At 47.8% G+C, this 24,626-nt stretch overlaps 1 long non-coding RNA gene across 1 annotated transcript in view; it reads left to right on the forward strand.

Annotated features, from left to right (window-relative positions):
- The window catches only part of LOC109257956 (uncharacterized), an 86,477-nt gene extending 78,300 nt beyond the window's left edge, over nt 1-8,177 (forward strand). The window contains exon 3 of the long non-coding RNA XR_008423335.1: nt 7,900-8,177. This is a non-coding gene — a long non-coding RNA (uncharacterized LOC109257956). The remainder of the gene's footprint in view (nt 1-7,899) is intronic.
- Nucleotides 8,178-24,626: the final 16,449 nt, after the last annotated feature.

Consider the following 24,626-nt stretch of genomic DNA (forward strand, 5'->3'; position numbering starts at 1 on the left):
GCCAGCTTCACATTTTAATTCCCTGTGTGTTGCCTGCGTGTCCCTATGTTGCCCCCTGGAGGCAATGCTGGGTCAGGGATCCTGACTGGGCTCCAAAGGATGCGTGGGCCCTGAGCCCTGGGCAGCCTGGGTCCTGGTCCCTGTGGGTCCTGGGTTGCCTGACTCCATTTCAGGGTAGGGTGAGCCCAGGGAGTGGACAGGCACCGTCCAGAAGATTCCAGATCCTGAGTCAGGAAAATTGTCCACCCAGAGAGATGTGCTCCCTTAGGAGGAACTCTCTGTCCTTGAGGTTTCAAGGAATGACCCAGTAGAGTCTCTTGAGACTTTGGAAGAGGCACTGGCTTGGGGGGAGGGGGCTGGACACCACAATGCCCTGTTTCCTCATCACAGCACGGGGCGGGAGGGGGGAATTGCATCCGTGTCATCTGTGTCCCTGCTTTTGCTCTAGGCCTCCCCACAGAGCCCACCTGGAGATGCAGCTGAGGGTTCCCAGGGCTTCCTCTGTTACAGGGGAGGAGACCCTCAGCCCCTCTGAGATGGAAACAAACGTAGATCCTGGGTTCTCCTGTCCCATCCTGCACAGTGTCAGGCAAGGGGCACGGGGCTGGGTCCTGGGGACTCCAAAGAGAACAGGACAGACGCGGATCCTGAAACAGGGCCACAGGCACTCAGAGAAAATCATGGCTTTGAGGACACACTTAAAATGGAGGGAAGGTGGGGAGCCTCGGTCGCTCAGTTGATTTAATGTCCGACTCCTGATTTTGGCTCAGGTCATGATCTCTCTGCGGTGAGATTGAGCCTCTTGTCGGCTGCCTGCTGAGTGTGGAGCCTGTTTAGGATTCTCTCTCTCTTTCTCTCTCTCTCTCTCTCTCTCTCTCTCCCTCTCATTCTCTCTCTCTCTCCCACCTCTGCCCCTTACCCATTTTCTTTCTAACATAACATAACATAACATAACATAACATAACATAACATAACATAACATAACATATAAAATAGAGAAAGGGGGGCGCCTGAGTGGCTCAGTCGGTTAAGTGGCCGACTTTGGCCCAGGTCATGATCTCGCGGTCCGTGAGTTCGAGCCCCGCATCGGGCTCTGTGCTGACAGCTCAGAGCCTGGAGCCTGTTTCAGATTCTGTGTCTCCCTCTCTCTGACCCTCCCCTGTTCATGCTTTGTCTCTCTCTGTCTCAAAAATAAATAAACCTTAAAAAAAATTAAAAAAATAAAATAAAGTAGAGAAAGGGTCCATGAAGGGAAAGGGTCTGGTGTGACAGGAGCATGTAACAGGTCTCAGCTGGTCGGGGAGGGGCTGTCACATGGAGCACTCCTGACAAAGTGATCTTTTGGCTGAGACCAGAAGTGTGAGTGGGCCTTTGCCCCTGGAAGGACAGAGGGTGTGGAGGGCTGAGCTGCCTACAGAGGGACCTGTCTCAGCGGGCAGACACCCGACTGGCCGGAGGGGCTGACGGAGGTCAGTGTGGGGAGCCTGGAGAGTGAGGAGGACTGTGACTGAGTGAGGCTGGGGAGGGTCAGACCCTGCTGGGCAGTGGGCAGCCAAGGGGGATCAGCATCGCCTCCCCCCTCCCCCCCTCCCAAGGCTCCAGGCTGCGGAGTATCTCTGCTGCCCTCTGGTGGACAAGGAGGGAAGTGTAGAAGGCAGAGTCACCGTGCTCAGCCGCTCTGCATGTTTATTCATCATCAGTCTGTAGCCATTTTACGTGGATCACATATCATGTTAATACTCCATCATATTACAGCTCTGCGAGTCCCAATATCTGTTGCTCTAAGTACATTGTCTGTGCCTCTTCCCTCAATGAAACGTCACCAAACTCAGATCTCACAGGATGTATATCAGTGCATATTGTCTCCAGTAAGTTAAACTGTGTGTGCCCTTGGGTGGCAGCGGTGTGTATGGCTGGAATGCTGGGAGTTGGATCCGTGGACAGATGAAGGAGGAGCAGGGTTGTAGGAGGGATGGGATCTAACAACTTATCCTTCACCTTAGAAGAGGTAGATTGATACGCCACTCACCTCTGGATCCCTAGAAATTTCCCTGAGGGAGAAGTCCCCTGAATTTTTGTTTGATTTATTTCCCATGTTCTGACACATAAATGTCTTACTAGTAAGTCTAGAGTCGTTGCTACTTCCTGTTCACTAGGTTCGGTCAGCATAATGTCATCGATGCAACAGGCCAGAATGATGTCTTGTGAAAGGGAAAGGCCACCAAGATCCCTGTGAACTAAATTAGGACACAGGGCTGGAGAGTTGATGTACTCCTGGGCTAGGACAGTGAAGGTGCCTTGCTGGTCTTGCCAGCTGAAAGCAAACTGATTCTGGTAGGTCGTTGCTGACAGGTGTGGAGAAAGAAGTATTTGCCAGAGGGAGCGCTTCAAAGCAGGTACCATGGTAGGCAGTAATCAGCTCAAGCAGGGAAACCACATCTGGTACAGCAGCTGCACTTGGAGTCACCACCGGTTTAAGCTTATGATAATCCACTGTCACTCTCCAAGGTCCCTGCATCCTTCAAGTCCTTGATGCTGCACTAATCCCTGCAGTCCCTCCAGTAAAATGTGGTATTGATTTTGGCTTACTGTTTTCCTAAGTAGAGGCAGTTCTAGTGCCTTCCACTTGGCCTTCCCCACTGTAGCAGCCTTCACTCCACAGGGCAGGGAACCAATGTGGGGATTCTGCCAGCTGTTGAGTATGACTAGTTTAATTATGCCAAACATGAGAAATAAACAACAGGATTGGTTCAGGAACCACCCCCCCCCCACCCCCCCGCCAGGCTCACTGAGATGAACCTGTGCTGAACTCCATTGACCACCTGAGCTCCATAAGCTCCTCCTCTGATTGGTGGTGGGCCACTGTGACATTGGGCCCTCAGTTTAGAGACCATATCTAGTAATGCCCCAAAGAGCTGACTATTTCCTTTTCCCCAGTGCACAATCATCCTGGTAAAAGGCCACAGGTCCCTCTGGGGAAGGGTGGGAGAAAGGTTCATTGTATAAATTTTTGGCAGCATACTGGGTCCTTCCTCAAGGGGACCCAGCTTCTCCTTTATTCAAGGGGTTCTGGCTCTTTAAATTGGCTCAAGTCTGGGAATTAATTGAGGGGCCATAACACTCAGTTGCTGTGATTCAAGATGTACTTTCTAGAACTCTTCTGCTTATATAGACCAAGTAAGAATTCAGTAGGTTTCCATCTGTTTCATTTCTAGGAACACCATGATCAACTAGCCGATGTCATTGGTCTTTGTGAATGAGACTGTTCTGATTGCTGCTTTGAGTCTGTTGTCCTTCGTGATGACTGTGGCCCAAGTCACTTTCAGTGATTAATATGGCCTCTTGGCCCTACCTCCTTGGGATCCAATCTCCCTCCTTGCATTTACGTTTCCCAGTTCACTGGCAGCAGCTCCCTCTGACCTACAGAGAAGAACAATCACAGAGCTCTTTAAGTGTGCTGGGGCTCCCTTATAAGCTCCCTCAGTCATGAAAGGGAAAGGTGTGTCCTCTGGACTCTCCCAGGGTGGATGAGTAGGTCTTAAATGATAAGTCCATACCACATTCCAATTTCCCTTAGTCTTTGGATCTTTCCTCTTTCTCTGAGTCTCAGGGCTATTCTCTGATGCAGAGACCTCATGGGTCTGTCAAGGTGAACAGATACAGATGTAAAACTTAACAGTGACCTGGTGAGCTGAGTGGGGGAGTATTTGGAGGTATTTTTATTCAGAGAGGTGTCCCAGCCCGTGGAGCCCCAGGTGAGGGGGAGAATATTCCACATGGAGTCTCATATTCTCCCGGGGAGCTGAGGGGAGCGAGCCAGGTGAGGAAATACCCAGGGATATGGGCCCTCTGGTCAGGCGAGACATGGTCAGTCCAGAGGGTGTCCTCTCTTAGGGTGTCTGTGTTCCTTGGGAATGTCCTATGCCTTGGCATGAGCATGAGGTACTTGGTGCTGAGGCTTTTCATTTGAAGGGAATTCACACCCAGGTGACAGAGGAGCCAGTGCAGGGAGGTAAGTGATAGAGGACATGGGTGTCCTTGGAGCCCTTATCCCCAGACAGAGTTAGGGGAAGTTCTGGGTGTCTGGGGTTGCTTTAGCCAAAGACTTTTTGAAAAGTCATCCTCTTTAGCTGAGGGCAGGAAAATGTCAGAATGGTGGATGAGGGATGAGGAGGGGAAGGGAGACTCATCTGTAGATGAGGGAACCCCTCTGTCTCCCCCTAAGCAAAGGAGGAACATGATCTGAAGGGCTCCATTACCCCCACTGGTTTCTGGATGCAGAAGATATCCAGGGGTTCCAGTTCAGAGTCAGCTCACCCTGGGCCCAGTCATGATGCCCATGATGGCCCCATCAGGAATAAAGTGCTAAGGCTCCTGGGGTGGGCCCTGGGAAGAACAGGGAGAATGAAATATACAGTGTTTTCACTAATAGGAGACTCCCCTCTACTTCATTCAGGCAGGATGCATGACTCCTCAGCATAGCTCTCCCTGGGAGGTACACCTGGGACGTGATGTCATTTCTCCTGGGCTCAGGGTCATCTTTCTACCAAAGGCATGTCTATCGTTTTGTCTAGGAATGGTGGTCACTCTCCTCCCCAAATCACCCTTGACTCCTTGACTCCATGCACAAGGGTACTTGAGGACATGTGGTTCGTGTGTGTTTGTGTGTGTGTGTGTGTGTGTGTGTGTGTGTGTGTGAGAGAGAGAGAGAGAGAGAGAGAGAGAGAGAGAGGGAAAGTGAGAGAGACAGAGAGACAGAGAGACAGAGACAGAGAGAGAGAGAACCACATTTTGTGCCTGTCCTGATGTTGCCCTGTGGTGGACATGAGGGATTCTGTACTCTCTGTCAGGCTTAGGACCAGGCATCTGACTAGGGTTCAGATCACTGCTCTGGACGTTGAGCCCTGGGCAGAGATGGGCTCTCACCCCTCTCCTGCAGGGACAGTCAGTACAGGACTCCAGCCACCCTGGGTCTATCGTGCAGCACAGTAGAACTCTGGTAGGACTGGATGGCCCACATTCCCCTGGCCCCACACTTTAAAATGATTAAAATGGCGAAGTTTAGGTTATATGTATTTTATCTCAAAACAAGCAAAAAACTTAGGAAACAAACCTACATATTACCTTATATAAAACTGGCACCAATCCACGACTGGGAATGCATGTGGGTGTCCATTTCTTCATCTGCTGTGCATGCCCATAGTGATTTTGTGAGAGCAGAAGCAAGTGTCCCCCCGTTTATCTACCCTTCTTTCCCTTATTCATTCTCTGAACACGATAGCCATTTTCCTGTGACGGGGCCATTGAGAAAGTAGGCTCGCCCTGTCTCTCTCTTGGGAAATTGGGGATCTGTAGGACATAGGATGTGAACGTAGGTAACTGCACCTGACTGTGTTATCACAGCACAAAGGAACAGAGTCAGAGGTGAGAATTCAGAGGGGGTTTATTGTGTCCACCTGTAGAGGTTGGGGTGACCTTATGGCAAGATGGCCAATGAGATTGGCTATAGAGAAGGGGAAGGAGCAGATTCATAAAGAAAGGGGGAGAGGGCACCCCAGGCAGGGACTGTTTGAGCGAATACATGGAGGCAGGAGCAAGAATTATGAGGGGCAGTATGTGTGCAGATGGGATTACGAGGAGCAGGTCACAGGGGCGGGGTGAGACAAGATGGAGGCTTTTCTGAAGAGCTGGTGTGTTTTCTGGGTCTTTCCATCAGAGCCTGGACTGGAAGGCTGAAGACACTGGGAGAGGGGGCTGAGAGAAGACACACCCACGATGTGTCTCCTTCTTTGCTCATATTTGTGTGGACATCAGCTGGCCCCGTTTTCTGTTTTCCTGTGTCCCTACTTGAGTTTGCAAATGGAAAAAGGCTGGGAGCTGTCCATGGTCCCATGGTCCCCAGGGCTGTGTGAGGACAGCCAAGCGCTCTCTTGACTGGGTGGGTAGGGTCTCTTGTGAATCTCATCTTTTCCTGTTGATATTACCCCCCCACTGTATCCCACCACCACAACTCGCTCCCAGGAGATAGGGATGGGGCGGGCTGGGATAATTTAGACATAATATTTTCCCTGTGTGCCCAAGAAAAGAATAGGCCTGGAGTTTCAGGTGAATTCCTGCTAAGAGAAAATCCCCATGAGCAGAAGAAAAAGAACAAATGCAGGGAAGACCCCTCTTTATTCACAGACCTGTTAAAGATTTAGAAGGTTTTCTCAACTGGGTATGGCACTCAGAGCATTTGGAAATGTGGGTTGGGGACAGTATTTTGGTTCCATAAGTGACTTGACGGGCCTTCTGGAAATTAGAGTGTGGGGACAAGAGGGAATAATGCAGTAAGAGGCTCAGGACTGTCTGACATAACAAGGACTTCCTTGACCAAATGCCAATAGCTCCTCAGGAGAATTGAATCAGTTGACTTTATTTCTTTTCGTTTCTTTTCTTTCCTTTCCTTTCCTTTCCTTTTCTTTTCTTTTCTTTTCTTTTCTTTTCTTTTCTTTTCTCTTTCTTTCTTTTGCATTAAGATGTGTGTTTTTATTTTAATTAAAATATTTTTAATTCCACTATAGTTAACATACAGTGTTATATTAGTTTCAGGTGTACAATATAGTGATTTATCAATTCTTTACATTACTCAGGGCTCATCATGATAAGTGTACTCTTGATCCCCTTCACCTATTTCATCCATCCCCCCACCCCTCCTTGTGGCAACCATCAGTTTGTTTTCTCTAGCTGAGAGTCTGTCTCTTGATTTATGTCTCTTTTTTCCTTTTCTCATTTGCTTTGTTTCTTAAATCCTACACATGAGTGAAATCATATACTATTTGTCTTTCTGTGATTTATTTAGCTTAACATTATACTTTCTAGCTCCATCCATGTCATTGCAAATGGAAAGATTTCATTCTTTTTTATGGCTGAGTACTGTTCCATTGTAAATATATATGTATGCATACATACCACATCTTCTTTATCCATTCATCTACTGGTGGGCACTTGGGCTGCTTCCATAATTAGGCTACTGTAGATAATGCTGCTATAAACACAGGGGCTCATGTATCCCTTTGAATTAGTGTTTTTGTATTTTGGGGGGAATACCCAGTTGTCCAGTGACTGGATCCTATTGTAGTTCTATTTTTAACTTTTTGAGGAACCTCCATACTGTTTTCCATGGTGGCTGCACCAGTTTGCATTCCCACCAGCAGGGCATGAGGGTTCCTTTTTTTCCACATCCTCACCAACACCTGTTGTTTCTTGTTAATTTTATTTTTCTTGGTAGCCAATATCCTCCACTGACATAGTATGTATTTATTTACTGGTTTATCTTATATATCCACATATTTATTTTTTATGTTTTATTTTTAAGAGACAGAGAGAGAGAGAGAGAGACCAGGGGAGGGACAGAGAGAGGGGGAGACACAGAATCCGAAGACAGGCTCCAGGCTCTGAGCTAGCTGTCGGCACAGACCTGACGCAGGGCTCGAACTTACGAACTGTGAGATCATGACCTGAACCGAACTCGGATGCTTAACCGACTGAACCACCCAGGCGCCCCTCCACATATCTACAAATGGAGCCTCTTGAGAGAATTGGCTTTGATTTGTTTACAGCTGTGTTTTCTGACTCTCTAAATAGGGAAACCCATGAGATTTGTGTTTGAACAGTGTTTAAAGATGCTTTGAATGAAAAGAATAGAACATGCAAAGTATACAAAGGACCTCTCACCTGGTTTCTGGTCTCCTTCATTATGCCTGAAATATTATTTTGTATTTATTTCACTGGCGTTGTGCTACATTTAAGGTCTGTGTCTGATTTTCTTCATTTGCCATTATCTTCTTTTAGATGTAGCCTTAAAAAATATTTATGCCTAGTTCACTGTTGCCCAACTGTATTAATTTTTCCTCCTAGAGATATTTGACATCTCTGGAAGTATTTTGGTTGTTGGATCTGTGGACGAACTATTGGTAACCACTGGATAGTGGCCAGGGTCCAGCAATAAACAGGACAATCCCCTACAACAAAGAATTATCTGGTCCAAAATGTGAGTAGTTCCAAAGTTGAAAATCCTTCTGCAGACAAAAATTTTACCATGAGTTTTGGCAGAAAGAATATGGCAATCTCTATGACAGTAAAGTAGCCTCTTAATGTTTTATAGAAGAACAAATCCACATATACAAATCAGGTGAATGGGGGAGTGGGGGAGGAAGCATATCTTCCTGGTAAGTCTGCTCCTGGGGGAGAAGTCAGGAAGGAGTGGTTTGGCATCAGGAGGACAGGGTTTTGACAAGAGCAGTGTCCTTCCAGGGTGGAGCGTATGACGCTTCACGTCCCAAAGGATCCTGCCTGGCCTCCTCCTCATCCCCACGGAGGCTTTGGGCCTCCAGCTTTTGGAAGAGAGGGTTGAACAGGAGCGCCCATGGCAACCACTATTGCCTTGATAGCCGAGCCAGAAATCTGGGGGTGCTCGATTCACAGAGACTGAGGCAGCTGAGATTTGATGGGGTTGGGTTGACAGACACAGGCCACTTCTTATGAGTGTGATGCCCTTGGGGTTGGCAAAGGTGGGGGCTGAGGTGTTGAGAGGGGCAGGGAGGGCAGGGCTGGGAGGCCTGCAGCTGTCAGTGGACTGGGATTACAGGGCCCCCAGTCTGCTTTGGCAGGGCCCCAGGGTGGATTCAATATGGGGGGAGCAGAGTGTCTGCAGGAGGGTGGGGAGCTGGGATCTCATCACTCCAAACAAAATCCGTTGCTTGGTGGGCTCCACAGGAGAAAGACAGGGGTCCGGAAGCTTGGCAGCCCTGTCAGTGGGAGCTGGTGGAGGAGGCCTGGTAGGGTCAGGACCTGTGTCAATGAGATACACGTCCCAGCAGAGTAGAAGCAGCTGGGACTTGAGTTTCCTAAGGTGCCTAGAGGGCTCCAGCTCTTGGGTAGTAGATGGTGGAGGGCTGGGAGGGGGGGCAGCAGGTGGGTGTCCTCAGCAGAATATGGGCCCTGCTGAAGTAAGGCAGGTAAGGACTGAGTTCCTGGAGCTGGAGTCCCTCCTACACATAAAGATTTGGGTCCTGGGCTGATGCTATACCTGCCACAGGCAGTGGGCACAGGGACAGCTGGATATCAGGCTCTCTCTCACCCTCCCAGATGGAAGTAGATGCTTCTGTGGACTTCCAGCCTGGGTACAAGGAAGGGACCATGTCAGTTCTCATCAGGGCTTTAATCTTGTCCTGTCTCCCCCTTCTGCCCTCAGTGCCCTGGCTCTCTCAGAAGAGCCTTATCAACCCCCCAGCTCCCTTTCTCAGAGCCTGGCCTCTACGCTGACTCTCTGGGTGGTCCTCCGATGCTGGGAGCCTTGCAGGGCCAGGGGTAGTGGAAGGGCCCCCCTCTGTGCTGAGGGGCAATCTTGAGGTCCACCAGCCCCACACCGCTTTCCAGTGCCCAGCAGACCAAAGCTTGTACCTCATCTATCTCCCCCAAGTGTTGGAGAGGTGGGCCGGGTACTGGGTCCCAGTTCTCTTGTGGGAAAGCGCCCCCAAACCTTTCCTACCACCACATGTAGGTAGTGGCTGGTCCCAGTCCAGCAGTATCTTGGTGGGTGGTGGTGGAATCTGCGTGGGATCATGCTCATCATGGGTGCACTGGACTTTGTGCGGCCCTGAGCGTGTAGTGTTGTGGGGTTTGGGGCACACAGGCAGCAGCCCTGGAGGAGCGGGTGTTGGGGAGTGCCTTCGAGCAAGGATTGGGCTTCCAGAAGTTCCCTCATGTTCCAGGATGCAGCCAGGGTGAGGTGTGCAGGGTTTGGTGACAACTGACATCGGGGATGTGGGATGGTGCTCAGGTTGCTCCAGGCCGGTGCCCGTGCACACGCGGACGTCCTGTGCCTGCAGCAGCCGGTTGAGCACCCCGCACTGTCTTGAGAACCAGAGAAGCTCAGGCCTCAGCTCTTCTCGTGGTTGGTCGCAGGTGATTGGCTCTGGGAGAGGGGTCAGGGGCTGCCTGTCTTCTCTTTAAGCTTTTAGGGAAGAAAGGATAATTTCTACTAGGTTATGAAAAATATAGATAGCCAGCTACCTGGTAAAAGTGAGGATAATCCCCTGGAAATTTCTCTTTAGGACGAATAACTTAGTTTTATCAGTAACTGTGACAAATGTCTTCTTCTTCTAGTTTGTTATTAATGTCACATTTTGCAGTTTGGCTCTTAAGGAAATGGTGAAAACCAACCAAGATTCAGGTTTTAGCATGGCAATGTTGATTTCATGTGGACGCTCCTAGGATTTTAAGCTTTCATGAATTCACATAGAATCTTCCCTGTGGACACTCATGTACTGTCTCCTTGTGCATTTCTTTTTTTTTTTTTTAATGCTTATTTATTTTTGAGACAGAGGGAGACAGAGCGTGAGTGGGGGAGGGGCAGAGAGAGAGACACACACAGAATCTGAAACAGGCTCCAGGCTCTGAGCTGTCAGCACAGAGCCCGATGCAGGGCTTGAACCCATGAACCGTGAGATCATTACCTGAGCCGAAGTCGGACGCTTAACCGACTGAGCCACCCAGGCGCCCCATTCTTGTGCATTTCTACTAGTCATACTTTTGGAGGGAGTCACATTTTCCCCTAAGGGTTGGACGGCATCTGACTACTGCGGGGGGAACGGGGGGGAAGGTGTCCAAATGCTGCTGGTAATGATAATGGCACTCATGATGGAGGTCTGTTCAAGGTGGGTGAAAGCAAATGTTTCTGAGAACTTTTCCCTCAAAATCACAAGCAGAAGGCACCTCCTGGGCCTGTCACAATGTTGGGATGGATGAAGGATGAAAATGGAGGTCGGTAATTTAAGTATCACATCCAAAAGTGGACAACAGGTTCTGTGTAGAGTCTAGATATGGACGGGGAATAGTGAGGACACTTAAAGGCCCCCTCCCCTTAGTGCCAGAGCATCAGAGGCTCCTGTGGTTCAGGCAGAGGCCCAAGGCTAGAGGGGAGGGTGCTGTCAGCCCACAGGTGCTGGGAACCAGACCCTAACACTGGCCAGTCCCTAAGTCTGTTTTTTGGGGTATAGATTTATCCTTAAGGAATGATGCTGAGGTATATGATTCTGAGGCTAAGGAGATGCTCTTATGACATAATTTTCTTCTCAATAAGATAATTTCTTCCAAATGATAGTATGTCTTTGCATTCATGGCTAAGATGCCTCTCAAGACAGTGACGACATCAGAGGACATGTCTAGTGACATTACATACAGATTTGTATGTTTTTGCATCCCAATGTCTACAGAATTTCCCTCAGCTAACCTGGCAGTATAACCCAGTGGTGTCCTTCTGATTTGTGGTCACACCCTTGGCAAAACCAGTCTTCGAGCTACTGAGCCACAGGCAGCCAAGATAATCACCACTAAATATGCCATCTGCTGATAAATCAACTTTTGATTAATTAAAAGCAGTTTTTCATGACATTAATTATGCCTGTTTATTTTCTCTCTTATTTGCACACTCCAAGAGGCCCAGGGTTTCCTTTGGTTAGTTAATACTAGAGGTTAGTGTAGGTCACTTGTTCTCAAAGAGGAGGGATCTTACCAGCACCTCTCCCCTTCCTCTAGGACACGCACCATTGTCTCCAGAAAATCTCTTTACACCAGGGCTGGAGAGTTCTCCTGGCATCTGGTGGGTGGAGGCTGGCATGGTGCTAATTATCCTATGGTATATGAGATGGCCCCCAACAGGAAATACTAGGCCACAATCAGGGATGAGGAGACAGAGCCCTTCTGTGTGCCCATCACCCAGCCTTCCCAGGAGGCTTCCCCTCACTCTGCTCTTCCCCGTCTCTCCAGACTCTGCCCCTCTAGCCAGCCCCCCTCCTCCTGCAGCTTCACTGCCAGTCCTTGTGAACCTGAACGTGCCTTTGGTTCAAGGTCAGCCCTAATCCCTCAACTCGTCTGGCTCCTTTTTGTTATTTTTTTTTATTGTAATTCCAATGCAGTTAACATACACTGTTGTATTAGTTTCAGGTGTACAACACGGTGATTCAGCAGTTCCATATATCACTCAGTGCTCATCATAAGTGTACTCTCGATCCCCTCCACCTGTTTCATCCATCCCCCCCCCCCCACCTCGCCTCTGGTAACCATCAGTTTGTTCTCTATAGTTAGGAATCTGGGCTTTTTTGGTTTGCCTCTTTTTTCCCCTCTTTGCTTGTTTGTTTCGTTTCTTAAATTCCACATATGAATGAAATCATATGGTTATTTGTCTTTCTCTGACTGGCTTATTTGGCTTAGCACAATATTCTCTATATCCATCCATGTTGTGGCAAATGGCATGATTTCATTCCTTTCTGTGACTGATTAATATTTCACTGTATACATTGACCACATTTTCTTTATCCATTCATTTGCTGATAGACATTTGGAATACTTCCACAATTTGGCTATCGTAAATAATGCTGCAATAAACATGGGAGTACATACATTCCTTCAAGTTCGCGTTTTTGTATTCTTTGGGTAAATACCCAGTAGTGGAATTACTGGATCACATTGCAGTTCTATTTTTAATTTTTTGAGGAACCTCCATGTTGTTTTCTACAGTGGCTGCACCAGTCTGCATTCCTACCAACTGTGCATGAGGGTTCCTTTTTCTCCACGTCCTCGCCAACACTTGTGTTGTTGACTTCAGCCATTCTGACAGGTGTGAGGGGATATCACATTGTGGTTTTTATCTGTATTTCCCTGATGGTCAGTGATGTTGAACATCTTTTCATGTGCCTGTTGGCCATCTGTATGTCGTCTTTGGAGAAATGTGTGTTAGTGTCTGTTTGCTCTTCTTCTAGCAGGGACAGTCCACTAGAGGGCACCCACACTCTTCCTTGAGCCTGTGGGGAGCTTTTCCACTTGCGACAAATACAAGCGTATTTCCTGCCAGAACCCCCAGCTTTCAAATAACTCTTTAGATTTGCCCAGGGTGAAGCTCCTGGGACAGATATCTGGGTCCCAGGGAGGAATCTTACATTGGAGGATTGTCGGGGGGTATGGACTGGCGACCCAGAAGCAGTCCTAGGGCCTAAGTCTTGGGGAGGGATGGTTCCACACCTAGCAGGCAGCTTAGGCTAGACGTGCAGGAACAAGATGCCCCCACCCTACCTGTTGGCACTGGGGAAAATGACTGTAAGTCCATGACCCTGAAGGACTGGATCACTCTTTTTTTTTTTTTTTTTTTTAATGTTTATTTATTTTTGAGAGGGAGAGTGTGTGTGTATGTGTGACAAGGGAAGGGCAGAGAGAGAGGGAGACAGAGAATCTTAAGCAGGCTCTGTGCTTTCAGTACAGGAGCTGATGCAGGGCTTGAACCCACGAACCAGGAGACCATGACCTGAGCTGAAGTCGGACACTTAAGTGACTGAGCCACCCAGGCACCCCAGGATCACCCTTCTTAAGTGTCCTTGCCCTCCCAGTATTAGGATTATACACCCATACCCTTTGTGACCTTGCAGCTCCTCCCCCCTGGAAGAGGGGCATGTGCCCCCAATCCCTCAGTCATCTTGGGCTCAGCTGTATGCTTGCTGAGGCTAACGGTCTGTGGGAGGAGAGACCTGGGGCAGTTCAGGGCCACACCATAGGAGGCCTGGCATGTTGTCCTTCCTCTCTCCTGATCAGCTACAGGAAGAGTGTCTGCTTCTGGTCCCCTTCCCGCTGGTGCATTTAGGAAACGTGCTAAGTGTCGCAGGCCATCTGTGGTCTGAGGTCGGAGCCGTGAGTCTGGTTCTCTGGGCCAGGGGAGCTGCCCTCCCTCAGGCCCAGCTGTCTTCAGGAGGCTCTGACCCAAGCAGGGCTCTGTCCCTGGGTGTGGCCAGGGGAGAGCCTCTGAGGAGGGTTGAAGCCCAGGGGCTTGAAGTTCGGTTGGTGAACACAGACCGCCTTGCGCCACTCCCGATGACACTGATGTCTGTAGCGACCGTCCAGTAACTGCGATGCTTGCTGCAGGTTGTAGGCACCTTCATCAGGTCGAGGAGAAGTTTTCCCTTGGTTTCCGTACCATCCAAATCTGAGTGGACATGGAGCGTCATCAAAGGCCACTTTGCTTCTCTTCTCGTCATTAGGAATTATTCTCTAGTTCATGTGTTAATGTGCTTAAAGGCAATGATTGATTTTGAATGCTAATCAACCTTGCATTTTGGGAAAGGAATTCAGCTTGGTAATTCCTGATCCATTTTGGTAGCATTTTGTTTTAGGGATTTTTCATCTCTGGTCACAAGAAAGGCCTACCTGTTACTTCTTCTTTGTTTCCTGGTCTGGTTTTGACATGAAGGTTATTGTGCCACATAAAATGAGCTAATGAGGATTCATTTGTCCTGTTCTCTGAAAGAATTGTTTAAGGTTGAAATAAACTGGTCGTTGCTTGTTTTGTGGATTGATATGTGGATTGCTTTTTTGTATGGCCCGGAGAGATTGTACACTTCATTTTTTTGTAAAGTAACATGAACACTGCAATAATTTTCTGCACACGTGTGCCTATGAAACCATTGCCCAGATCAAGGTAGAGAACGTTTCCCCACACCAGAAAACACTCTCATGCCCCTTGCAGCCACTAGGAGCCCCACCATCATCCCCATTCTGACCTCTACCACCAGAGACTGGTTTTGCCTCTTTGGGAACTTTACATAAGTAGAATTGTTATGTTCCCTTCTGCATTTGGCTACTTTCCTTCAAGTCTGTGTTGGGATTCTGGGCAACCCTGATTCATTCCTTTGTCATATTGCTCAATACTCTTTTGTTTGAATATACCACAACATTTGCCTGTTGTGGTGTTGGACATTTGGATTGTTCGACTTTGTGGCTCTTCCGAATAATACTGGTATGAATACCCTTATGCATGGGTGTTGTGATGTGTCTAACTCATTTCCTTGGGGATATATACCATTGTATTTGCTGGAGCATCTCCTGAAATACATGAAAATTTTAGATTCTTCTGCCAGATTATTGAACAAATCTTTAAAAAATGTTTATTTATTTATTTTGAGAGAGAGGGAGAGGGAGAGGGAGGGGTTAGGGTTAGGGTTAGGGTTAGGGTTAGGGTTAGGGAGAGGGAGGGATTAGGAGAGAGGGAGAAAGAATCCCAAGCAGATTCTGTACTGTCACCACAGACCCCAACGCAGGGCCCAATCTCACGAACCGTGAGATCATGACCCGAACCGAAATCAAGTGTCAGACCCTCAGCTGACTGAGCCACTTGAGCGCCCCTGAACAAATCTTTATCCCCAACAGTAACATTACATGTTCAGATGTTCCAACTGTTGATATTGTCAGTCCTTTTAATTTCAGCTCTTCTCATGTGACTGACATGATATTTCATAATGCAGCTTTTTATATGCTTGTTGGCTATTTTCACATGTTCATACTATTTACTGTCTTTTAGAGAGTTATTAGCCATCTTAAAAAATTTTGGATTGTCAGCCTTTTTATATTGCTTTTGTAGGATTTTATAATGCACTTTGGACATGGCTTCATCATATAGATACGCGCACGTGCACACACACGCACATAACTTGTATATACATGAAAGACAGAGGGAGAGAGAATTGGGTGTGTTTTGAAGACCAGAAATTGTAACTTTGATAAAATTTAATCAGTTTCCAGAAGATTGTATGGTGTGAGTTAGGGTCTAGGTTCCTATTTTTTTCTCCATACAGATATTCATATTCATTTTAAAGCCATTTGTGTTTTTTGAGTGCGCACAAATGTGGCACATATATCTGTGTGTGCACAAGTGTGTATGTGTGTGTAAAGACATTTTAACTCTTAATTAAATTTCCTTTATAGTTATACTACAGGTCAGATTTCCTGTTTCTTGCTGAGTTAGTTTATGTTATTGCTAATTTTCTAGGAATATTGTCCATTTTGTCTGAATTGTGAGCTTTATTGCCACAAAGATTTTTTTAGAACTTTCAGTCTCTGCCCCAACTTTAGTTAGGTCCACTTGTTCCCACACTAATGTAGCTTATTTGTGCTTCCTCTGTTGTTTTGCTGATGAATTTTTTCAGAGGTGTTAAAAATTTATGAACCCTTTCAAGAAAGGAGTTTTGAATAATGGGGTTTTGAATTTGGGATGTGTGGATCTTCTTGATTCTGTATTTGTCTTCTAGCTTATTATTTTTTCCTCTTAAGTTTATGATCACTTTCCTTTGTCCCTTTGTTTTTCTCCAACTTGTTAAGTTGGATGATTAACTCATTTTAAATCAACCTTTTCTAGTATCAGCATTTAAGGTAATGAATTCCCTTGGGAGCACCACTTTAGTTGGATAAGTTAAAAAAATTTTTTTAAGTTTATTTATTTTGAGAGATAGAGAGTGCAAGCAGGAGGGGGGCAGAGAGAGAGGGGAGAGAGAAAATCCCAAGCAGGTTCCACACTGTTAGAGCTGAGCTGATGTGGGGCTCAAGCTCACGAAACTGTGAGATCATGACCTGAGCTGAATCCAAGAGTCAGATGCTTAACCAACTGAACCACTCAGGTGCCCCTGGATCCCATAAGTTTTGCCAGAAGTATATTTTTAGCCAAGTGCCAAATATTTAAAACATCCAGGCAGAGCAGTGTGGCCCAGTCTCCCGTGCACAGAGAATCCGCTCCCCTGAGCACAGACTCTACCCAGGGTGCACTGCTCCTGCATGCCCAGGGTCTCCAAGGGTGACTAGGATGGACTCTTGGCAGATGAACATGTGGCAGTAGCCATGACAGCCCAGTGTTAGCACCTCCTGTAACACTTGGTGGAACCAGAGCCTCAGCCCCCCTTTCCCAGTCCTGGAGATAAGACACATGTCCAAGGGACTTGGCTCCTCCAAACTTACCATCATAGAGGGGTTCAGCCATGCCAGGGCTGGAGAAGGACATAGAGAGTGGTGTGAGCAGGGCAGACAGAACAAAGTTACCTCCTTTTGGACAGTGTCTCCAGGACATGCCTTTGGGAGAGAAAACCTCTAGGGCCCAGATGGACTGCATGGAGCCTCTTTCCTTCAACCTCCCTCTCCCCTTTCTTTGATCCTGTGTATTCTGTGGACCCAGGTCCTGTTCCCAGGCTTCCCTGAGGACACTGAGGTGACAATGGTGTGGAGAGAGGGGATGGAGCTTATTCCATTTATAATAGCATCAAAAAGAATCAAATGCTTAGAAATAAACTTAACCAAGGAAGTGAAAGATACATACACTGAAAACCACCAGATATTCAGAAAGAAATTAAAGAAGACACCAATAAATGGAAAGATATCCAGGTTTATGGATTGAAAAGCTTAATATGATGTCAATGTTACCCCAAACTGTATATATACAGACATATAGATACCATGGAATACAATACAGAGCCCAGGAAAAACACCCCAATTATTTAATCAAAAGACTTTAGACAAGGGTGCCAAGACCATTTAATGGAGAAAGGACAATCTTGTCAACAAATGGTGTTAGAAAACTGGGTATCAACAAAACTAAAAGGCAAGCGACGGAATGGGAAAAGATATTTGCAAATGACATATCAGACAAAGGGCTACCATCCAAAATCTATAAAGAACTCACCAAACTCCACACATGAAAAACAAATAATCCAGTGAAGAAATGGGCAGAAGACGTGAATAGACACTTCTCTAAAGAAGACGATCCAGATGGCCAACAGGCACATGAAAAGATGCTCAACGTCACTCCTCATCAGGGAAGTACAAATCAAAACCACGCTGAGATATCACCTCATGCCAGTCAGAATGGCTAAAATGAACAAATCAGGAGACTATAGATGCTGGAGAGGATGTGGAGAAACGGGAACCCTCTTGCACTCTTGGTGGGAATGCAAACTGGTGCAGCCACTCTGGAAAACAGGGTGAAGGTTCCTCAAAAAATTAAAAATAGATCTACCCTATGACCCAGCAATAACACTGCTAGGAATATAGGAGTGCTGGGATATAGGCATATAGGAGTGCTGATGCATAGGGGCACTTGTACCCCAATATTTATAGCAGCAGCTTTAACAATAGCCAAATTATGGAAAGAGCCTAAATGTCCATCAACTGATGAATGGATAAAGAAATTGTGGTTTATATATACAATGGAATACTACTTGGCAATGAGAAAGAATGAAATATGGCCTTTTGTAGCAACATGGGTAGAACTGGAGAGTGTTATGCTGAGTGAAATAAGTCAGGCAGAGAAAGACACATACCATATGTTTTCACTCTTATGTGGATCCTGAGAAACTTAACAGAAGACCATGGGGGAGGGAAAGGGAAGAAAAAAAAAAGTTAGGGAGGAAGCCAAACCATAAGAGACTCTTAAAAACTGAGAATAAACTGAGGGTTGATGGGGGGTGGGAGGGAGGGGAAAGTGGGTGATGGGTATTGAGGAGGACACCTGTTGGGATAAGCACTGGGTGTTGTATGGAAACCAATTTGACAATAAATTTCATAAACAAACAAACAAACAAACTTAAAAAAAAGAAAACTGGATATATAGATGCAAAAGAATGAAAGTGGATCACTGCCTTATGCCACCTGCAAAAATTAACTCAAAATGGATCAAATCCTAAAGGTAAGACCTGAAACTATAAAACTCATAGAAAATATAAGAGAATGTCTTCATGACGTTGGATTTGGCAGTGATTTCCTGAATAGAACACTAAGAACACAAGCAAAAAAAAGGAAAAACAGATATACCGGATTTCATCAACATAAAAAAAAAAACAACCCTATTCATCAAGGGACACAATCAACAGAGTGAAAGGCAACCTATGGAATGATAGAGTAGGTGGTTAGCTGGATATGAGCTGGAGGCAAGGGTGGTGGTAAATAGTGGTTTCATGGTTTCCCACCTTCCTGGGCTATGAGACCAGGAACAACAGGTGCAGAGCATATGTTCCCCCTTCCAGCCTGTGTCCTATAATAAACTGTAACTTCATTATAATATATTTACATTGCGCCCCCCCCCCCACTATGGGGAAAGACAGCCATAACAATTTTGGCAAGAACCTTGTAGAGTCAAAAACTCCTCCTCCCCACCTATACAAACATAAAGGGACACCCCTAAGCCTCGGGCAGTTGCTAACTCTGGGCCTGCCTACTCTCCCATCTTGAGAGTGTATTGTCCTTAATAAACTGCTTTGTGCTTGCTACTTTGCTTCTGGCTGCCTTTATTCGAGCTGGGTCCTCCTCACATAAACCTTTTGTAGAGAGCCAAGAACTAGATATCCATTCTCATGTTACAGAATCTCCCACCAGTAACAGAATGAGAGGAAATAACTTGCATATCATATATCAGATAAGGGGTTAATGACCAGAACATACAAAGAACTCCTACAACTCGACAACAACAAAACCAAATTTAAACCTGATTTTAAAATGGGCAAAGCTCTTGGATAGACATGTCTGCAAAGAAGGTATACAGATGGCCAATAACCACATAAAAAGCAGCTCCACATCACCAATTGTGAGGGAGATGCAAATCAAAACTACAATGAGGGGCTCCTGGGTGTCTCAGTAGGTTAAGTGTCTGACTCTTGGTTTTGACTCAGGTCATGACTTTGCAGTTCATGAATTCAAGCCCCACATCGGGCTCTGTGCTGACAGTGTGGAGCCTGCTTGGGATTCTCCCTCTCTCCCTCTTTCTCTGCCCCTCCCCTGCTCATTCTCTCTCTCTCTCTCTCTCTCTCTCTCTCTCTCTCTCTCTCAAAATAAGTAAATAAACTTAAAAAAATTTAAAATACAATTAGGTACTCCCTCGCACCAATTAGAATGGCTATTTTCAAAAAAGCCCAGAAAGCAACAAATGCTGGAGTGGATGTGGAGAAATTGGAGCCTGGTGTGTTTTTGATGGGACAGTAAAATAGTGTAGCCATGGTGGTGATTTTCAGAAAAAAACTTTACATAAAAATACCATATGATCCAGTAATTCCACTTCTGGGTATATACACAAAAGAAGTGAAAGCAGGAACTGAAAGAAATATGTGTACACCCATGTTCAAAGAGTATTGTTCACAATAGCCAAAATATGGAAACAACCCAAATGCCATCAATGAATTAAGACAAACACAGTAGAATATCGTTTAGGCTTCTGACCATCCTGGGCAGCCTCTGTTCCCTGCCTGGCTGACTTTCCTGTAGTCACTGGCCTTTCCCCATGGATGGCACAAGGCAGGGAGTGGGGAGCTGCACAGGGACACTTGACAATAGAGTCCTTAGAGGCCTCGGGAAGGAGCTGACAAGACAGAACAGGCACATGGTAGGGACCCCATAAGTGTCTGTTGGAACGGGGATAGAAGTGAAGCTCCTTTTCCACCTTCTTAGCTAAAACCAACTTCATGTGTTAATTTCCTCTGTGTTGTCTTCGTGTCCCAATGTTGCCCCCTGGAGGCTATGCTGGGGGCTGCACCAGAGATGCTAACCAGGCTCCAAAGGATGTGTGGGCCCTGAGCCCTGGGCAGAGGTGGGCTCTGACCTCCAGGCTGAGGGGCTGGTCAGCCCAGGTCCTGGTCCCTGTGGGTCCCAGGCTTCCTGAGTCCATCCCAGTGCAGGGTAAACTCAGGGAGAGGACAGTTGTTGTCCAGAAGATTCCTGATCCAATGTCAGGAGAACCATCCATCCAAGGGGATATGTTGCCTCTGATGGTGGTCTCTGTTCCCAGAGTTCCAAAGGAAGGGCCAGTGAAGAGTCTCTTGGGGCTTTGGGGAGAATACACCTCAGAATTCCCTGTTTCCCCCATCACGGCACTGGGGCCTGTTGCGTTCAAGTCACCTATGTCCCTGTCTTTGCTCTAGGCTCCCCCATAGGACCCAGGAGCTAGAGCAGCTCCACCTGGAGACTCATCCAGGGAGTCTCGAGGGTTCCTCTGCTAGGGAAGGGGAGGCCTCTGTGGGAGCCTCAGCCCCGCTGAGATGGAAGCAAATTCAGATCCTGGGTTCTCCTGTTCCATCCTGCACGGCAAGTTCCTCTCACTTCTCAGGACACCTTGGGGTGGTAAGATGTCTTCAGCAGACCATAGCCATATATCCCCACAGATCAGAGACCCTAGGGAGGAGGAGTCACCTCCTGACTTCCTTGAGTTCAGAGAGGGGCTCTGACTTCCCCTGGTGGTAACTCCACCTGAGGTCAGGTCTCTGAGAGAAGGTGAGGACACAGGCTGCCCAGGATCTCCAGGGATAGGTGAAGTGGCTCACAAGGTAGAGATGGAGTGGGGGATGTCTGTTTTCTGTGAGTGAATGGTGTCAGATGCTCACTGTTAGGAGGTCTCTGTCCTCACTCCTGAATCTATGAGGAGTGAAGGCTTGTCCCTGGGACAGCCTCGGGTACTTGTTGGCCTCCTCCCATGAAGATACCAGTGCCCCTGTGTCTACAGGGAACAGGTTCTGACCCCCAGGTGTCATGTGGGGGTGACATGCTTTATGGTGTGGTTTCTCTTATCCATTTCACGCATGTCTATTGACGTATGTCATCTGGCACAGACGGGGATGCCTGGATATCTGGCCTGGCTGCCATCTCATCCTCTAAGACACTGTTGCTGAAGTAGTGTCTATTCAGAGTAGCCACTGGGCATAAGGACAGGACTGCCCCATTTCTCACAAGGGACTTAGTCATGGATGGATTGCACCCTGGCTCTGCATGCTGCTCTCCCGGCTGGTACCTTGACAAACCTTGTCTTCTGTCTTCCCATTGCCCCAGCACAGCCTCCATAACACAGGGATCTGGGCCCTCTCAGAGGCCCCCACCAATCAAACCCTGAACCTCATGTAACCTTCTTTGTGTTAGAGAGAAGGGCCCCGTTATAGCATCAAGCAGCCTCATGGGAAAGCACTTCTGAGCCAAAGTGATCCCCATATGCTGGGACTGGTGTGTCCCATCTGGCCACATCTTGGCGGGTCGTCATGGGATCAGGGCAGAACCGGTGTGAGCTGTGGTCTGGAGCTCCAAGGAACTGCCAGTGAGAGCTGAGTGCTAGGTTCTTGTCTTCTGGGAGGGATTCAATTTCCAGAACTTCGCGATGTCCTTGGACCCAGCCAGAGACCAGGAGCTCAGGGCTCTGGTGGTGGTTGGGATTTAGCCACAAGGAGGTGCCCGGCTCTGCCCCCATACGTGCCAACCAGCGGCCCGAGCCTGTGCAGGGATAGTCCGGCCCATCTCCGCCTGCAGAGTGCGGAGGTGGACAGGTGAATGCTGAGGACACTAAAAGGAACTCACCCCTTAATGATGGAGCATCAGAGACTCTTGTGGTTCAGAGAGGGGCACAGGGTTAGAGGGCAGGGTGTCAGCCCACAGGTGCTGAGAATGAAACCCCAACACCAGCCAGTCCCCAATTAAGTCCATTTTGGGGGTGTAAATTCATCCTTAAGAAGTGATGCCAAGCTGTATGATTCTGAGAGAAGCTCCTATGATATAATTTTCTTCTTAATATTTCTTCCAAATCCATAGTATGACTTTGCATTCATGGCTAAGATGCCTCTCAGGATGCTGAGAACATCAGAGGACGTGTCTAATGACATCACATATCAATTTGCGGTCACGTATGTTTTTGCATCCCAATGTCTACAGAATTTCCCTCAGCCAACCTGGCAATATAACCCAGTGGTGTCCTGATTTGTGGTTATACCCTTGGCAAAAACCAGTCTTCCAGCTGCTGAGCCACGGGCAGCCATAAGTTCTTCCCCTCTAAATATGCCTCCTTCTGAACCTGAATGTGCCCTTTGTCCAAGCTGAGCCCTCCTGTCTCCTGTCCAGGGCCCTGTTTGCTCTTCCAGCAGCAGGAACCATCCACCAGAGGGCACTCACGCTCCTGCCTGAACTCCTGCTGACCATTTCCATCTCCTGACCAATGCAAGTGTTTACATTGCCACAACGCCCAACCCTCAAATACTCTTTAGATTTGCTCACGGTGTAGTTCTTGGGACCCTAAACAGGGTCCCCAGAGAAGAACCTCACATTGGAGGATGTGGCACATGGACTTGTAACCGGAAACAACCCCAGGCCCAAGTCATTGGAGAAGGGATGGTGCCAGGGACAGTGGGCCTTGTAGACTGGACACTCAGGGCCCAGATGCCCCAGCACCACATGTGGGCCCTGGGGAAAATGACTGTGAGCCTGTGTCCCTAAAGGCCCTGTCACTTAAGATCTGTGCACATCGGCCTTGATAGGCCTTCTGTGGAACATTCCAGACTGGGTTTTCCAAGTGGGACACAGGTCCTCCTGGGTATTTTAAGAACCTTCCTAGCTGGAAGAGTCAGGAGAGAAGTGGCATTCTTCCTAGCACAGGATCTCTAGGGCCTGAGAGAGCAGGTGGCGTCCAGGCTCCACCATAAAGACCAGATCAGGCTCCGGGTTGTTGGGAGAGTGAGGTCTTGCCTGACCTTGTTCTGCAGGACACCATTCCTGGGCTGTCTGTGGGGAAATCGGCCTCCCCCTCCCTGCAGTGCAGGAATGAGATGCCAGCGTCTCTTCAAGCGCGGGCGGTGAGGGAGCACAGGTGAGTCTGGGCTCTATTGAGGAGAGACCATCATTTCTGGAGGTAGGAGTGGTTAGATGATGGGCACACATGTGGTATGCTGCCCACTTAGCTCCTGTACCTGAGAGGTTTCCTTCCAATTCCTGGGAGGTTTCCCTCTTGAGAATCCAGCCTTTCCCTGCAACTATGGTCACTTCCCAGTTTAGTGCTTCCAGGTAAGGCACCTCAATTCTGATCCCCAACCCAGTCCTACATCAGTTCTTTGTCTCCATCACACCTGGGCAGCGCTGTGTGCCCAGCTTTCTGATCCCCAGGTCCTCAGAGTGGTTATCGCCACCTCTGTCCCCACCAGTCTGTGCTATGGGACCAGACTCTCTGTTGTGATTATCAATCATCTGCCAGGACATGGCAGCTGCTGAGCAAAGGAGAGGATGCAGGGTGCTTGTTGGCCACTCTGTGTGCCTGCAAGTCCACTGTGGGCGAGTAACCAGGGAGATGACTGAACTTGCTGCTAATTTATTTATTTAAAAAGTTTTTAATATTTATTCTTGAGAGGGAGTGACAGATATAGCATGAGCAGGGGAGGGGTGGAGATAGAGGGAGGCACAGAATCCAGAGCAGGCTCCAGGTTCTGAGCTGTCAGCACAGAGCCCAATGCAGGGCTTGAACTCACAAACCGTGAGATCATGACCTGAGCCGTAGTCATGCACTTAACTGACTGAGCCACCCAGGTGCTTCAACTTGCTGCTAATTTAAATGTGGGTAGTGTTGTCCTGGGGATTTAATAAGGAATGCATGGGTGTTTTCTTATTTTCAAGGCACAGGCTTTTGAGTTTGGAATTAAAAGTTTCCCTTGGATGTCGCTGTCAACCCCAATCTCACCCGTTTGGGGCACAGATGGCAAATTCCACACCCTAGTGCACGTTAGGTATTGGGGCCAAGACACTGGCCCAGGGGACCCTCCGTGCACAGCTGCTGCAGAGAGATGTGTTCTCTGTTGGACATAGTCCTGCTTCCTCCCTGGGCACCAGTGCCCAGCTCCACGGTGCCCTCCTGCCTCCCTGCAGGTCCCCACCCTCAGACACACCTACCCCAGGGATATCATGTGGATTATTTCCTCTGTTCTGCTGCTGCTGCCTGCCTGGAGCTGTCCAGGATCCTGTAGGTTCCCTAAGGGGTGTGTGTGTATATGTGTGTG

This window comes from Panthera pardus, unplaced genomic scaffold, assembly GCF_024362965.1.
Source record: "Panthera pardus isolate Hobbes unplaced genomic scaffold, ASM2436296v1 HiC_scaffold_18, whole genome shotgun sequence".
NCBI lineage: Eukaryota > Metazoa > Chordata > Mammalia > Carnivora > Felidae > Panthera > Panthera pardus.